This window comes from Caloenas nicobarica, chromosome 4 (assembly GCF_036013445.1).
Source record: "Caloenas nicobarica isolate bCalNic1 chromosome 4, bCalNic1.hap1, whole genome shotgun sequence".
In the NCBI taxonomy this organism is placed as follows: Eukaryota; Metazoa; Chordata; class Aves; order Columbiformes; family Columbidae; genus Caloenas; species Caloenas nicobarica.
Window position 1 is genome coordinate 12,099,599 of NC_088248.1, and position 17,348 is coordinate 12,116,946.

The following is a 17,348-nucleotide window of genomic DNA, read 5'->3' on the forward strand; positions in this document are numbered from 1 at the left end:
TAAATGGGGTGTGGGCAGAATTCCTTTTTACATTTTGCTTTATTTTTAAAATGGTATTTCTGAATAATGGGAAGATTTCCAGGGCCTAATATCTTTCAGATACACTAGGAGAAGCTTGAATTAATCCTCTTAATGTCTGTCTCAAGTCTTAAAATACTAATGAGTATTTTTAGAATTCTAGGTTGTCTGTACCCTTGTGTTTCATTTTTGTAAAGAAAGATTTATCATTTAATGTGATAATGATTTAAAATGAGTGACATGATCGGTTTCTCAGTTTTCTTATACTCTTTCTCTTTTCTCTTAATGTTTTTTGTAAGTGAAGACATAAGAAAGGCAAATACAGAGAACTGTGCATTTCAGGTGGGAAATTAATCTAAGTACAGTGAAAGAGAAAACGAAGGTTTAATGTTTTCTATTAAATGATTATGTCATTTTCAGCAAGACCTAATTGCTAATACTTAATCATTATATATACTTAAGTAATTATATAGAATTTCAGAAATAATAACTAATGCTAGAAATTACATATGAAAATTCAAAGATTATTTTGAGTTGCATGAACCAGTACAAATCTGATATGGACAAATGTCCTTACATCTGGAGAAGAACTTCAGAAGTCATGCTTCTGGAGATAAGTGGCACTAGGTGCTTGTAAAGCTATAAATTCTGCCTGGACTTACTCTACATTGATGGAGCTAATATCTCATCTGTCATGCCATAGCCAAATGGTACTTAAGAACTCCAGTAACTCTGTGCATACAAGTAGTTTTTCAATTACCCAGGGCCTATATAGCCTTTTGCCTTCCTCATATGTGAGAAAATAATAATGTGAGAGCCAATCTGATTGCCTGTTGATGTAAAAGGCTTCAACCATGTGGTTCTTGGGCCTTGCTGGCTCCTAGGCAGTAATGCTGAGCAAGTGAAGCATTACAAACAGCATTGTATTTTGTTCTCCTTGTCAGTTAAGGTTCCAAATGCTATAAAACTCTGTTTCTGATCCTTCTAATAATATTGTTGTATGACACTATAATTGTGCAAGAGTTGTGTCAGCAGCCTATGAGCCAACATCTGGAAACTATTAAAATCCTTCATAGAGCATAGGATGGCACAGGAGCAACTGATGCATCGGGAAAGATCAAAACTTTTCTGGTGTGCCCTGGTAGGGTGATTGCCAGGTCAAGGTTGGGAATCTCTCGGAGCCTTCAGACAGACTTTTGGTATATATGTAGTGTGACACAGGGCTTTATCTTTCCTTTCTTCTCTTGTACTAGTAGTTTAAGTTGATTATTCAGTTCCAGTTTAAAAATAAATATTTTAAATGGACATACTGTAAGATTTGTGCAAGGCCATTTGTGTCCGGTTATTCATAGAATCGTAGATTTGTTTTGGTTGGAAGAGACCCTCAGGATCATCAAGTCCAACCATAACCTAACCTAACTCTAGCACTAAACCATGTCCCTAAGAACCTTGTCTAAACGCCTTTGAAACACCTCCAGGGATGGTGACTCCACTTCCCTGGGCAGCCTGTTCCAATGTCTGACAACCCTTTCCATGAAGAATTTTTTCCTAATATCCAATCTAAACCTCCCCTGGCACAACTTGAGGCCGTTTCCTCTTGTCCTATCACTTGCTGCTTGGGAGAAGAGACCAACACCCTCCATGCTACAACCTCCTTTCAGGTAGTTGTAGACAGTGATAAGGTCTCCCCTCAGCCTCCTTTTCTCCAGGCTGAACAGCCCCAGTTCCCTCAGCTGCTCCTCAGACTTGTGCTCCAGACCCCTCACCAGCTTCATCGCCTCCTCTGCACTCTCTCTAGTATTTCAATGTCATCCTTATGATAAGGAGCCCAAAATTGAACACAGTATTCAAGGTGAGGGCCTCACAATTCAATTATGTATTTCCCACAGAAATTAGGAAAGCGGATTTTGAAAATCAATATGAACTTTAGCTTTTCATTACTTTTTCTGGACTCCTGTTTTATTAATATAACTGGCAAATCTCATCAAGTTCCCTTGATTCTTGTCATTCTAATAAGAGGTTGAAAGCACGTGCTCTAAGAATAGGAAGACTGAATTCATTGCTGTTAGATAAACTGTGTTTAGGCAGATGTTCTGTTTAGTTTAGCACCAGTAAAATGATTCATAAGCTTCAAAAATGGTTCCTGAAATATTACTTAAATCATCCCTATAAAAATATGACAGATGAACTAATAAAGGACAGAAAGAGCAGTAACAGATAATAAATTGTTACATGGCTTCTGAGAGTCTCAGATAATTGTTACTATATCTGGAGTCTGTGCTGAGTAAGGAGAAAAAGACTGTAAATACACAGTGGCATGGGAGATTTGAAAAGGAAGATTTTTTTTTTTCCATTATGTACACATACATCGGTTTTTCCTATATGTGTCCTAATACGGTTAACAGATCAAGTCTTGCAGAGAGCTGCATGTAGGCAGAACCTTATACTTGTCATGCTTGAAGTTGGTACTTGTGCTGGATGAAACTAATTCCAGGGTCAAAATAAGTAGCTTTCAGAACTAGATTTTATGTCTCATTATGTTGCCATGGTCCCACAAAACCAAAATAATCTGGAAATTATGAGAAACTTTTTTTAGAAGTACTCACAGGTGTATATACAGTCTCTGCTAGTAAAGGGGAGACTGAATTATACCAGAACTTTGCAGAATATTTCTAAAGTCTTTCATTCTCTTTTGCATTGGAAGTAGTTTTGGATTAAAGTCTTCCAGCCTGCTCCAGTTAATCTGAGCCTCTGGTATGGAAATGAATGTCATGTTAGACTTCTGCAGAAATTTTTTGTTTTGCTGCTTAAAAGACAAGTTTCCTTAACCACATAAAATGGATGTAACTCTGATAGTGCTATTTAAGCTTCTACTGAGATGTCAGTATGTGTCCTCTGCTTAAAACCACTTTTGGGCTGTGCCCACACACTTACTTACGTTCTAACTGCTGTACCAAAAGGCTTTGCTCCAGTTCACCCATCTTTGCTCCAGTGAAGGATGAGGTTAACAGCAATTTGTTGGTATTGGCATGCAGCAGTGCTTCTCAGGCTTGCTTTCACCTTTCCTTTCAAGGAGAAAATGCTGAGGCTTTTGGTTATGGGACCATAATCTAAACATAAGCATGTAGTTTTTTAACTTAAAAGAGGAAATAATTCAATGGCTAATAGACAGGATTGGATTCTAAAGGGAAGAGCTGATGAAATAGCAAACTAACCCATTCAGGTGAAAGGTAAGATGCAAGCAAAGCTTGAGGAGATTGAAGTGACCTGCTAGCAGAGCAGATGAATATAAAATAAGAACCAACTGGGCTGCAATAAGTATGAGGGAAGTCTGAAACTGGGAAGGCAAAGCCCAAATCACCACAGACAGAGTCAGACTGTTGCTGACCCTTAGCAGCATTTCCTACCAAAGAATGTATATTTCTGAGAAATTCAAGAACAGTGTCACCATTATAGTGGTCACTATGGAACACTCTTCTATAAAAAACGGAACAACAAACATAGAATAAATGAGTTTTAATTTAGGGTCTACTTGATCTCAAAGTAGAGATTTGTAAACCATTTATTTACTGCTGGTACCACACAGCCATTTCTGAGTTGTTATATGCAATGATGCCAGCTCTCAAACTGTCATCTGTGAAATTGTCTAGATGAGCTGCAGGCTGAATATCTTCAGGTGAGCAATTGCTGTTTGGCAGCAGTGGCTGGGATAGAGGCTCTGGATGGAGCCACTGGCCTTGCAGGGGAAGCTCGGCAGCCTTCCTGCCAGCTCTGCCAGGGGTGCTGCTGACACATGGCCTTGGCTTTGGGAGTGGGGCTGTGGCAGAGTGAGGCGTGGATGTGCTGTCTCGGTGTGGTGAGTAGAGCTGGAGGGCACAACTTGGGTGTGGATAGGTAGTGCGTGGAAGAAGAGGGATTAGTAGGGAGAGGCTGTGCTGCAGAAGGAACTGAAGCAACCACTACTTGCAGTGTCTGGGACTGCTGTTGCCAGTATTCGTGGTGGTACTTACCACTTACCTGAACTAATTCTGATGAGAAGTTGCTAGGATGTGTAAGTGGGCATTACTTCCTTTGATATTCCCCATTCTTTGTATTTCTCTATGCAACTAGCACCTGGCATAGCAATGGGAGTGCGAGCAGCACAACATCTAGGCAGTAAGTAATGCTAGTTTGTAGATATGTGCTGTCCTGTGTACATCTCGTACCTGCCCATCAAGAAAGAGCAAAGACTTAGGGCTGTTCCTGCTCTGTCTGTCCATATCTCTAATGGTTCACACAAGCAAACTAAGTTTGGGGCTACTCAAAACTGGGTTTATTTCTCTGAAATAGGACAATATAAAAATGCCTTTTGCTTACCTGACAGCTGCCTGCTTACACATTTATTCTCACATCTGTTTAGTGATAAATATAAACACTTTTTTTGTTCTACTAGCCCTTTAAATCAAGGAAATAAGCAGGTAAATTGTATTTTCACAGAAATCCAACCAACTGCATCTGCCCATTGCATTATAAGTCTATGTGCTGCTGAGTTCTTACTACTGGTGACAGATCTCCAGAAGGGATCAAGCTTGACTTTCTATTTTATTTTGTTTTTGTTTTTTTTTTTTTAGTCTAGGCTAGAGTTTTGCTGGGGTGAAATCAAAGAGTACCTTTCAAGTTGTATATCTGACAAAAACATAAGGCAGCCCTAAAGCACCAAATGTATACTTATTTTGGAGAAAAAGATCACACTTTAAGACATTGAGGTTAATATTGCCATCCAGATTCAGAGGCCAGGTTTGCTTATGCAACTGGGATTTTGGTAATCTGAGGACACAGACATACTTCATACTATAAAGAAAGGCTGGAAGTCTTCATGATCCATCTCAATCAGGGATAAATGTCTCATTTCAAATCTGGGGGATATATATATATATACTTTTGAGAGAGATATACCAGTGAAGCACCTGCTCAAGAAGCTGCTGTGTGCTACCTTGAAGTGCAATCCTATGCACATAATCCATTTCTAGCTACTGCTTGAGAAGAGAGGAGACCAGGTTATTACACTATAAATGACTAAATCTACATGGGAAAATAAAATAATTTTCTTTCTGTGTCTTGCAAGTAATTAGCTCAGTTCCTCAGGAAATAACACAATGTATAGTTCATCTCTCAATGTCAATCTGCTATTGTATTGAGGTGCTGAGGGCTATGCAGATCTACATGTTGTAGATCTAAAAATTGAGACTAAGTTGGTCTTTGATCTAATAGAGGAGAATACTTAGCAGATACCCAAGCTTCCAAGCCACAGACTGCCTTCACTGGAAAGACGAATTAAATGTAACTGACTTGTGCTAACTTTTCTGCCCAAGAGCTATCGTGTTGCACGTTGTTTTAGGAAGTGTTTGCAAGATGGAGAAATGGAGGAACAGGAACCTCATGAAGTTCAAGAAAGGGAAATGTGAAGTCCTGCACCTGGGAAGGAACAACCCCAGGCACCAGTACCTGCTGGGGACTGACTGTCCAGAAAGCAGAAAGGGTCCTGAGAGTCCCAATAAGCACCAGGTTGAACAAGAGGCAGCAACATGCCCTTGTGGTAAAGGTGGCAAATGGTATCCTGGGCTGCAATAGGAGTGTTGCCAGCAGGTTGAGGGAGATGATCCTTCCTCTTTAGCACTGGTGAGGCCACACCTGGAGTGTGGATTCCAGTTCTGGGCTCCTCAGTACAAAAGAGAGATGGAACTATGTGGGAAGAGTCCAGTAAAGAGCCATGAAGATAATTAAGGGACAGGAGCATCTCTCCTATGAGGAAAGGCTGAGAGAGCTGGGACTGTTCAGGCTGGAGAAGAGGAGGCTCAGGGAGATCTCATCAATGTCTACAAATACCTAAAGGAAGGGTGCAAAGAATAGAGACAGGCTCTTTTCTATGGTACCTTGTGCCAAGACCAGAGGCAATGAGCACAAACTGAAACACAGAAGGTTCCCTGTGAACATCAGGAAACAATTTTTAACTGTAAGGGTGACTGAGCACCTGCACACGTTGCCCAGAGAGGTTGTGAAGTCTGTATCCTTGGTGATATTCAAAAGTAGTCTTGATGTTGTCCTGGGTAACCAACTTAATGTGGCCTTACTCGAGCAGGAAGGTTGGAACAACCAGCCTCCGGAGGTTCCTTCCAATCTCAGCCATTCTGTGAAGTTACACTGAATGAAATGAAGCTCCTGTATATGCTTAGCTTTTGAGAAACAAGTACTTGTAATGCTTTTCTGCCATGAAACTACTGTTGAAAATCCCTCTTATCAAAATCTCTTGCAGGCTATATAAGAGCTTATTGCCAGTGAATATTAGAGTTCAGGGATATTATATTTTCTCTTGTGCCAGAGTTATTAGTCATACCTGAAACGAATAACTCTAAACAGGCAGACTTTCTTTGGCTTTACTGTTAGAAAGATAAAGCCTTGTTCTTAAAAGACTGTTTATGTATGGCTGGTTTTTATTTAAAAAAAAAAGCTGACTTTGTACCACTGCTCTTTATAACTGTTTTGTACTCTGCATTTAAAACAATGTGCAGAAGACAAAAGTAGAAGTGATATTGTTTGGTGGTTTTTTTGTGGTGGGTTTTTTTTTTGCGGCAGGGAGTGTTGTGTGTGTGGTTTGTGGGTTTTATTTTTTTTAATAACTCTAGCTATGATTTTAGAGTCAATAAAGATTTTTGACCTGAAGGAATGAAGAGCAGGCAGATACTCAGAGAATAAGTGATAAGAATCTTGGAAGACTTTGAGAAGACCTGCAGCTCATGACAAACTAAAATGTTTTACAAAGAGATTTACAACTAAGCTTCTTAGTAGCTATTTCTGAGGACTCAAGGAATTCTTGGTGGCTCAGAAAGAGAACTTAACCTTCTCCTAATATGCCTCATGTTCTGTCAGCTATGCAGAGGCAATGGAAAACATTTGTCAAAACAGATGGTAGCACTAGCCCCCTGCCATTGAATACAAAGGGTGAGTTCAAGGTCCAGTTAATGTCAGGTGAGCCAAGAAATATTTGGAGATTTAGTTTAACATTGAATATACCCCAAAGAATACACTATTACAATTCCAGGACTGCTTGGCTATGGCCAAACTCTGAACACTGCAAGAACAGTCATTTCACAGTTTATACTTCCAGCTAGAATGAAGAACTGCTGAGGTGCATGAAAACGAAGATGTAGCAGTTAACACCATTTCTAAGATTTTGAAAAGACATGTTCCACAGCTGGTTGGGTCCAACAGAACATTTTTTGCCCAGTGCTTCATGATAGTCTACTATTTCATTAAATTGCATTTCATATACCGAAGTACATATATTAAAAGCAATTATTTGTATAAAATATACTAAGACAATGTGAAAAGATCTGTTTCTTTTATTAAAAAAGTTGGCATGTTACATTAAGTTTCACCGAACAGTTAGGTAAAATGTGGAAACTATGATCTGTGTAGCTGAAGTGTTTGTAATTGCTGGTGGCATGGCTACTAAAAGCAAAACAAAGTTGCAGAGATGTCTTACATGCATCCAATGAACTAGATACTGGGGTAACTTGTGCTCATTAAGTTAATAATGAAAAAAGCTCCTGCTACGATTTAAACAATTCACTTCAATAAGCAGATGTTCCATTCCTGAGTTTGAAATACAAGCACAGAATAAGCTCCTAAAAAGTGTTTGCAATAGTGACATTAGTGTTTTATACTGACCCTAATCAAGATCCTAGAATTAATAATGTATTTTTCTGTAAAGGGTTGTGGTGTGTGTTTTTTGTGAGTTTGTCCTTTTTTTAAAATTTTATTTTCATATGGAATAGATACAATGGAAGGATACAATGCTATTTACTGCAATGCAGTAAGTACAGTCTTATACTGCACCATGTCTGTCTCTACCTCTGTATCCTGTGTGTTAGGAGTTAGGCATTGAAGACTAGAAATGCACCACTGTTGAAAGCATAAATAACTTTTTAGTCTTACACACAAATGCCTGTTGTCAAGTTCAGAATGTTTCTTCCCAGTCATACCTCACTGCATTCCCTTCTTCCTGCTGCACACTGCGGGGAACATACAGCCTCAATTTAAAATCAAGAGTGTGGGTTAAAAGATAACATGTCTGATAGTTGTCAGAGTACCCATGTTTGCTTTCCTTAGCTTAACATTAATGACTTTGGATGGATTAGTTAAGGCTACCAGACCTACTCTACTTTTTTTCTTCTAGAATTTCTTGAACTTATGGGATAGACTTTTAAACTGAGTTAAAGCCAAGTTACTGTTAACTGTATTTTAAGATAAGCTGTTAACCGCCAAGGGTTGTTACTCTTTAGAGTTGTAAAGAAGCATTTACATACACTATACCCCATGTAACTTGCTGTGAGTATAGAATGACAGAAGGTACTTAGTTTTGATACCGGTGGTTTCAGGCTGGACCTAGGGAACATACTTAAAGTCTAACTGATCTTACAAAGAAGTTAAATTCTTCCTCCTCAAAACCCTTGTGATCGTTTTGCAACAGATCTGGCTAATATGTTACTACTATTTCCTGCAAAGCAGAGTTGGGAGATATGTGAAAAAAGCTGTTAAGTTTTGTCTTGGGAATTATGCACTGAAGATGAGTGCAAGAGCAACATGCAGATGTTAACACACCACACTTGGCAGTAATATTCAACTTCTGAAACATCTTATGTTCCAAATCACTGTGGCAGTTGTACGATAAAGTACATAGAGATGTGGGAGGTAATCATTAATACTAGCAATCTTGAGGATCTTCTTGACAGACAACAGCTTGCTGTTGTGGCTGTCTCAGGAGAACCACTGTTGCTTGGAAGCATCACATTTCTATGCATCTTTTCTTGACGGTACCTGGGATTCATTAAGTCTGTTGTTACCTCAGTATCTCTATAGACAAGAATCTATCTTGAAGAAAATGCCTGCAGAGATCCAAATTCAATGGCAAAGAATTATAGTTGCCAAATCTGTTTACATAGTTTTTTTGTTTTAGTTGAGACTTGCACTGTATAATTTGACAGTAACAAAAGTCATTCCTGGATTGAAGCATTTGGAAACAGAGTAAGGGAATGAAGATGGATGTACAAAACTAGAAAACCTCTTCTTTAAGTATATCCATCATTTAAAACAGAAAAAAAAAATCTGTGAATTGAGTTTTCTGAAGTCTGGCTAATGAACAAGGTGTTTCTTGTGAATGTGATCAGTACTGTACAAACAAAAGAAATATTATTTTCTTAACTCTATAAACCTTACAGTGGCAATACAACATTTTATTTCCTGATTTGCTGTGGCTATTAATGCTATGAGATTAGATAATTTTGTTAAAACGCAATTGAAATTTAGCAACCTGCCTACATTATTCTCCTGGTCAAATTTGTCCTCATTTGACGGGACTCCTTTCTAATTTTGACTTATTAAATTATGTGAGAAAGAACAAAGGTAGCCTCCTGGTTTCTATTACACAAGATCAACTGATCAGATAATCCAAGGTCTGATAAAATATCTCTGTGTATTCAGCAGTAAGCATTACTGTTATTAGGCTGTGTTAAAGTGAGAGTGCAATTCCCAGTTCCTTTCTTAATATGCTATGCTTAGCGAGTACCTCTTTCTCCTGTAGAATACGGTTTTGGTTTTGAATTTTAAAATGTACTGTTTAATTTTAAGCTGTTAGATGGTGTGGTTTACTAACTGTTCTTGATAGATTGTGTTGATATCTTGCGAGGACTGCATTCTAGCTTTTTTCCCTTAAAATACCATCACTTCTAAGGAAAGCAGCATTATTCTTGTGAAAACAGTATTTATATATCTCTTGCATGTTTATCCTCAGCATCATCTTACTGGGAACATGTTTGATCTGCCAAAAGATCTCACGAACTCTGACTGTAAACCATTCTGCAGTCCAAATTTCGAATGCAAATGCCATATGACTTCAGGTAGGTCGAGCACTTCAGGCCCTCTGCACACATTATCCACAAGCAACTTTATGGTTTTCTGAGCCTCATGACTGCTGCATATTCAAAGCATAGTTCGTTTATTGTACTTGTCATCTACTTAGACTGTATCATTTCTATCTAGGCAGTTTGCTTTCAATCTTACCTCAGCATTCACAACCTCATCTTGCTGAGAAGTCTTACTCAGGCTCCTTATCCTGAAAACTTGGAGTTTTTTAGTTGTTTAACATCCATGGCTCACAAGCAATCCAGCTTTTGTTCAGTCGGTGTTCAGTAGGCTAGTGCATGCCTCTGCACTGCCTGGGTTTTCTTTAGTCAACATATGGACTATAATATACTGTTTGTTTTGAATCTGATGTCATGGGAAACTGTTGCTTGAGTCACTATGGAAACTTGCCCAGATATATTCAAGTTGTTTCTTCCTTGACTGTAGTATCTGCTTAAAACTTTTCACTTGCCTTCTAATGGTTATTCCTGCTCCTCCACAGGCTGTTTCCAGTCCAAATATAGTGCTACTTGATTGAAAAAGTCCAAGAAGTGGTTCTCTTTTTGGCGTGTGTTTAACAATCTTGATCAAATCCCTGCTGAAATGCCATGGTCCAGTATGTCATAGAAGGTCATAGGCTTGCTAAGGCTGTCCCTCTGGACATTTCCAAGTGCCTTCTATGTCTGCACAGCTCAAAAAACTCTGCTGAAATCTGGAATGTTTTTCAAACCCTTTTTCCCCTCCCTCTGAAGTCGCTGCGAGGAAGCAGTGACCTAGTGTACCCTTGTGAAACTCCTATTGACCTGCAATTAGGAATGTGCAGCCAATTCAGGGCTGTGCCTTATATCGGGGTGGTGTGTTTGGGTTTTTTTTGCTGAAGGGACCTTTCAGATAACACTCATGAATGACTTTAAAAGCACAGTCAAAGTGATTTTATTTGCTTGGCTGCTTAACTAAAGAATATTAGTCAGGGGAAACTAATGTAACTCTGCAGATATTAATAGAGTTGAGCTAGAATAACTGAAGAACTAGTCCTTAAATTCTAAGAAAATATTCAGGCTGAGTTTAAAAGGTTCTAATGCTGTCTTACAGTGTATAAATAGCATTATGAGTGTTTAATAACCAACTATTTCTAGTTAGTTTTTTTCTTGTTAATTTTTGTTATATATTTTTCTGTTGATGTCATAGTTTTGCTGTAATAAAAAACCAAAGCTCTCTTCAGGATAAAGCTGCCCTGAGCTTTAGCTTCAGATGTGTAGTACCTGTTCAGGACAAGAGGCTCAGCAGGCGTCAGGGCTTGCATGTTCCTGTTGAAACATTCAGAAAATCAAAATGTTACGGTTTCTGTTTTGTAAATACCAACTAGGATTTTTCTGTAACTCTTAACTCAGCTGATTAAGAATGGATTTTCCTGGAGACAAAAGATATCATTCTAACTTGAGGTTGCCTGGATGCCAGATCTCAAGCTTCTGTTATAAATCACTCTTCAGGAAACAAATGAAAAACATGAATATTAGCAGAAGTATCCTTCACTAAGCTTGCTCCAAAAATGGCTAAACTATTTTCTATCACTTAAAAATAAATATTCCAGAGTTCAAGAAGAAGAAATTTCAACCTGACTAGTTGATGTTTGACATATTTGAAAACTAAAGTACATAATGAAAATAATTAGTCAGACTGAACTGTCAGTATCTTTACTGCGTTTATCTTTTAAAAGTCACATAATGACTAAAGGGAAGGGTCCATTCTGTTTCTTTCTAACAGATACATCAGTAGATAGATAAGATTCTTGAATCGAACTGGACTTAAGGTTGGTTCCAGTAGTGGAATTGAGATGGTATGTATGCATTTATTCATTAGCTACTTGGATACTATTGAAAGATAGGAAAAATGTTTGTAGATTTTATATATATATTTATATATATATATTTTTTTTTAAGATACAGAAAAGAAATACTGGTAAATGTAATTAAAACTTATTCCAGGTTGCTTCCTAGCAGGTAGCCAATTTGTCAGTTATTAAAGTATTATAAATTTCTTTCTTCTGTTTCACTAAACAAAAATCTCCTATCCATTCTGGAATAGTGGTGATGTCTTGCAAGTGCTGCAAAATACTTGCTGGCAATATTTTCTGGTGTTCTAGGTTGTGTTGCTTGCTTTCTTAGTTTCACATAAAATGAATTTGCTCATACTCCTGGAAGTGACGTTGATAATTATTTTTTAACACATTATCGGGTTAGGTCTACATCAGTGTTATCTGACTAACCACTCCTATTTCTGTGTCAGCATTAGAAATACTATAATATGGTTTGCTGAGGAACTACATGTAGGAAGATCTTTGGTTGCTTTCAGCTGGCTTTACAGGAGCTGCTGAAGACTGCAAAATCTAAACAGTGAAAAGTGGCTAAGATGTCCAGACTTTTCTCAGGCAGTCCTCTTCAGAAAGGCAAAGTGTGAATTCCACCAAAGAATTAAACCCATGCTTCTACGTTATTGAAATAATGCATATTCTGCTATCTCAAGCACTTTGGATTTGAACTCAACAGGGAACTAGGTTATAAAACAAACACAGAGACCTTGTTGAAGTCAGTCTCTTCTGGACACCATTAACTTGGAATGAAGATGATGGTAAAATTTAATCCATCTACAAATGGACTCAGAATAAACTACTGCTTGAATGCAATCTTCCACTTATTCTGAATCTAAGATAGTGCTTTTTTTTTTTTAGCTTGCCTCATCTATTTGCATTCCCAGGCCATCTATCAATATAGTTACATAATCCTTCATATGCTCCTACCTATACAATAATGAGAGAGAAAACAGGAGCCAGGCACAGAATGTATAGACTATCATGACACCTTTGTCTGTTGAATTCAATGGTTTTGGTTCAGGAAAAAAGCATCTGGCCCTTAGGAACACGACTTAGCCATGACAATTCTGCACGTATTCTGATATTCAAACTGAGGGATCATGACCTGAGATTTCTTCTTAGTTACTAGTCTGTATGACCAGTGTTTTTAAAATAGTATAGGTGATATGCAGGATATTTTTGCTATTAATAATTGCCATTGTTTCAACTCTCTAGGGATGATTAGATCAGATGACTTCAGTGGTGTGATAGCTATTGATATAAATAACTTTCCAGAAGATTTCCTTATGACTTCAGAACAAATTAGCCAGTAAGAAAAACATTTCTGAGGAGCTGAGTTCCCTGGCTGTTTTTTGAAAACCACACTGGGCACTGATCTGCATACAGACAGAACTAAAAATCTTTAAAAGCTTGACTTTGAGTGTCTAGGCTTTTCATCAAAAAAAAAAAAATTATCAAACACTTAGGACTCATTTTCAGGAGTCTCCGGCTCCTCAGTTTCTTCAGGATTTCTGAATAGTGCTTTCTGAGAAGTTTAGGGAAAATGGAAGAAGTGCTCACCTAGATGAAAGCCAAAATAAGCTATGTGTATTTGTCAGTGATCAGAAACAAATAGTGTAGTTTAATGAATAGCTAGGGAAACCTGGCTGAGGGACAGATAATTATCATCAACTCTCTACTTATTTGAAGCATACCTAAAGGTCTGCTGTTGGAAAAACAGGGGAGAACGGTCTTCCTGATTTCAGTCAGGAAAGGAATAATGGAAGAAGTGCCTCACTCTATTTTGCTTACGGAAGCAGAGGCATGGTGTGTGTTTGTGTTTGAAAATAAATTAACCAACTTCTAACTGCTCTTTAATGTGGACTTATTTCATTCCATGTTTTGGCTGCAATTTAAAATTATGTTTTATGGACTAATGCTGAGGAATTGTTTCACTTTTCTCTAGGAAAAACAAAGATGTCAGGAAGTGCAGAGGTTTAAGTAACCAAAAGGTGGACCTGTTCATCATTCTTTTCCTTTCAAATCTGAGTTCATGCACCCAAATGCTCAAACTTTGTGTGTGCCTGTGTATGTGTGTGAATACAAGTGCAATCTGGATAACCTCCTAGATTACCTGTGAAACCTGATCGTTAATTGACTGAGAGACCTTGGATGTCATAAGAATCTGCCCCTTACAATTCAATGACTTCAACAGAAGATTTCCTTTAGTTAGCAACAGAAAATGCAGAAAGTCTTTGACATGTTCTCGCATGTGGGTTTTTTGATTATATGATGACTTATGTGGAAAGCTGCTCCTAGCCCACAACAGAACTGCAGATGTGATAACATCCTATGAAGAATTGCTTGATTTATTGAAAAGACAGATACTGCTAAGGCAGCAAAACATTCAAGGTGGTGTTTAAAGAAACTGCAACTCTTTACTTTAGCAGAAGGAACTTGGCTAAATGTTATTCCAATACGAAATGCTTGCTATACTGTGACATGGTGTTTGCTATATGGAAACACAGATGTTCCTCAGCTCAGTAGTGCTCCACGCACCTCAAAACTCATCTCTGAGTGACAGCCCTGTTTTTCTTGGAGAATATTATAGAAGTGTTTCAGAGCTATCTAAAGTTGGAAACCTCCAGAGAATAAACCAGTCCCTTCACTAGGGAAATATGAATGTATTTGAAATTTAGTAAAACCTCTGAGATTTGCTTAAGTCACCTAATGCTAATCAGTCTGCAAGACACCGCAGACTGGGAACGAGTCTGGCACCAGGTACTCCCTGATGCCAAGGTCCTTGCCTGTCTTTGTAAAATTAGTGTGGTGCTTAAGGTAAATGAACTGCAATGAACCTGCAAAAAAAGTTATTCTCACCTGCATAATGAAAATATAGAGGATTACTTAGTGAATATATTTCCAGAGAAATATGTGTATTGTCATGCTGAGTTAGATCAGGGGTATGCTACCATATGTGGTGGTGACAAGTAGCAAATGCTTCTGAAAAGTGTAGGAAATGAAATTGTAAGATCACATGTAATAATCTACTTGTAAAATAATGTTTCCGTTAGTTAGAAACTTTTTATAACTTGGAATGATAGCTCTGCATCTTTTCAAGACTCTTCTTTCTTATTTCCAGTTTAATCTAAATAACATTGCTGACCTTGATGTAAACACTAGGGTATGCAACCATATCTGGGGGAAAGAGGGAAGTTTTATTTTGCAAGACAGTATGCATACTAAAAGACAATCCTAAGGTAAACTGGTTACAATATAAGCATCTGACAAAAGCAAAGGTATCCTATGTAATATTCTAGAAAGAGTAATTTGTTCAAATTTGTTCCTGCATCTACTGCAGAGTGTAAAGCTTGAGTTCTAGTCTGTTTTTCTAATCACAAGTTTCTCCCTGATCTTTCTTTAGGACCTAGATAAATAGGCTTTTTTTTTTAAAAAAAAAAGTGCATCGGTATTTGTTTTCAGTTTTAATCATTCCACTAGCTACATGTATAACAGCAGTGTCGTTCCTTCCATTCTTTTAGCCTTCAATTGTCTGCAAATTTCAGATGACTGGAGATGAGAGAGGAGAGTGCAGTGTCTGTGCAAAACACTGAGTCTCAAGGCTATTTCAAAGTTTTGTTGGTTTAGTGAGCTCAAAGCTCTCCATTTCCACCTGTTTGTAACATGTATTAACACAGGTATCCTTACCAAAGTAGATGCTTCTCACATAAATATAGAATAAACAAGCATGTTTGTCTCTTTCTGGTTTATCACTGAATGCCGACTTTTATGAATTACTCTACCCAAAACTGTTTCGTGTGTTTCTTAAAATATTTTCTTGTTGAAGTCACTGATCAAAGTCAATGAATATTATGCACTGGACTCAGTGGTCCTTATGTGCTCCTTCCAACTTGAGATATTCTATGAGGGCAGAGACTTGGCCAGTGGATCGGGTTCCCAGTCAAGTGTCAGGAATATTTGACTGGGATTTCTCCACTGGAAATAAAGGAGGTATTATTCGAAAGAGATATTATATGAAGACACCAAGGAGGAATTTTTTTCTTTCTCTGGTGTGTTTTGTGGCGGCTTTTTTTTTTTTTTTTTAAAACTATTGGAAAGCTGGGGAGCTAAGAGGCACTACCAAGACAGTTCTTTGCTGCAGACACCTGGCCCTGAGGAAGCTGCCACCTGGCAGAGTGATGCGCTACTGCCTCCTTTGCTGTGCTGCTGCTGCTCCCTGCTGTGAGGGAATGGTCATGGGAGAAATCCATCATTCACTAGCCCTGTTAGGTACTCTCAGGTTTGCTCTAGGTTGACTGTGGTAATGGCAGAGAAAAAGAATATTCACTTGCTCTCATCCCTATCCTTTTAAGTGAGATATTTAGTCCTCTACATGAAAATTCATACAGACATTTTTAGAGGCTTGTTCTGTGAAATCATCTAGGTTCCTAAAAATATAAATCCTGCTTCTAAAAGATCAAATCTAAAGTTAATGAATTTTTGCTGTCCTGCTTCATCTGGATTCACTGCTTCCAAAATTAAACACTTCTACAATCTGTATGACTCTACCTGGGGTAATTTCCCGTAGCAGGAGGCAATGCGTTTGTTCAAATTAAGTGAATTTTCAACACTAAAAGCTAACTGAAAGCAAAATATAGTAGAGTAACAAAATAACACTTTTTTCTCACTCTAGTTCTAACAAAAAAAAATTTCTTCTTTCATGTCCTGACTTCTGACACAAGATACGTTCAGATTTCCTAGAAGAAGTTGATTACATTGAGCCTAAGCTTCAGAAGTCAGGTTTTCTTTTCCCCCTGTTTTTGATCAGAGGATACCTTTTCAATTAAGAAAAAAAAAATAAATGGCAGATAAATCCTTTTCAGTCAATCTCTAGGAAAAAAAAAAAGAAAAAAAGCTTTGAAAAGATGTTTGAATTGCAAATAGACACCTTTGCTAATGCATTCATAGTGTCGCCTGGCTTGAATTGCAGATGGCCACTGTTTGAAAGCTTATCACGTTACCATTTCATTGCCACTAACAGATGGCAAAGTTGCAAAAGGCAGGTCTCATTTTCCAGGATCTGGCCTCTGTACTGTCTTGACCACGCGTTAAGGGAATGAAGGTCATCCTGCAGAAACATGGCAGACATTCACATTTCAGTATCTGGATGTAGCTGTGTGCTGATTCTGACATTTGGAGAAAAATGACAAGAGGTTCATGATAAAGGTCCCATATCCTGTTCTTGGAGGGTCTGGGAAGATTGTCTTCTGTCAGAGCTTACCACCATTTCTTCAAAAGCTGACTCCCACAGTGGGAACACTCTTTGGCTTAGGAAGATAAAGATTTTTGAAGGATAAATTGTCTTGATTCGTCATGTGTATCTTAAATCATATATGCCTCTCTATGAAGTCCTAGTCCCATCACTTCAAATGATGCTGAACAACAGATTTCACCACAGTGCTTATAATATACCTGTCTCTGTTTCCTTTCCTTGCTTCTAGAAGGCAATTTTACTGTAAATTAATAAGCAAATTAATTGACA

General features: G+C 38.0%; 1 protein-coding gene across 1 annotated transcript in view; it reads right to left on the reverse strand.

Moving 5' to 3' along the window:
• The window catches only part of PDE5A (phosphodiesterase 5A), a 137,234-nt gene extending 126,996 nt beyond the window's left edge, over positions 1–10,238 (reverse strand). Inside the window, exon 1 of the mRNA XM_065633985.1 lies at positions 10,117–10,238. The gene's annotated coding sequence lies outside the window, so the exon portion shown is untranslated. The remainder of the gene's footprint in view (positions 1–10,116) is intronic.
• Positions 10,239–17,348: the final 7,110 nt, after the last annotated feature.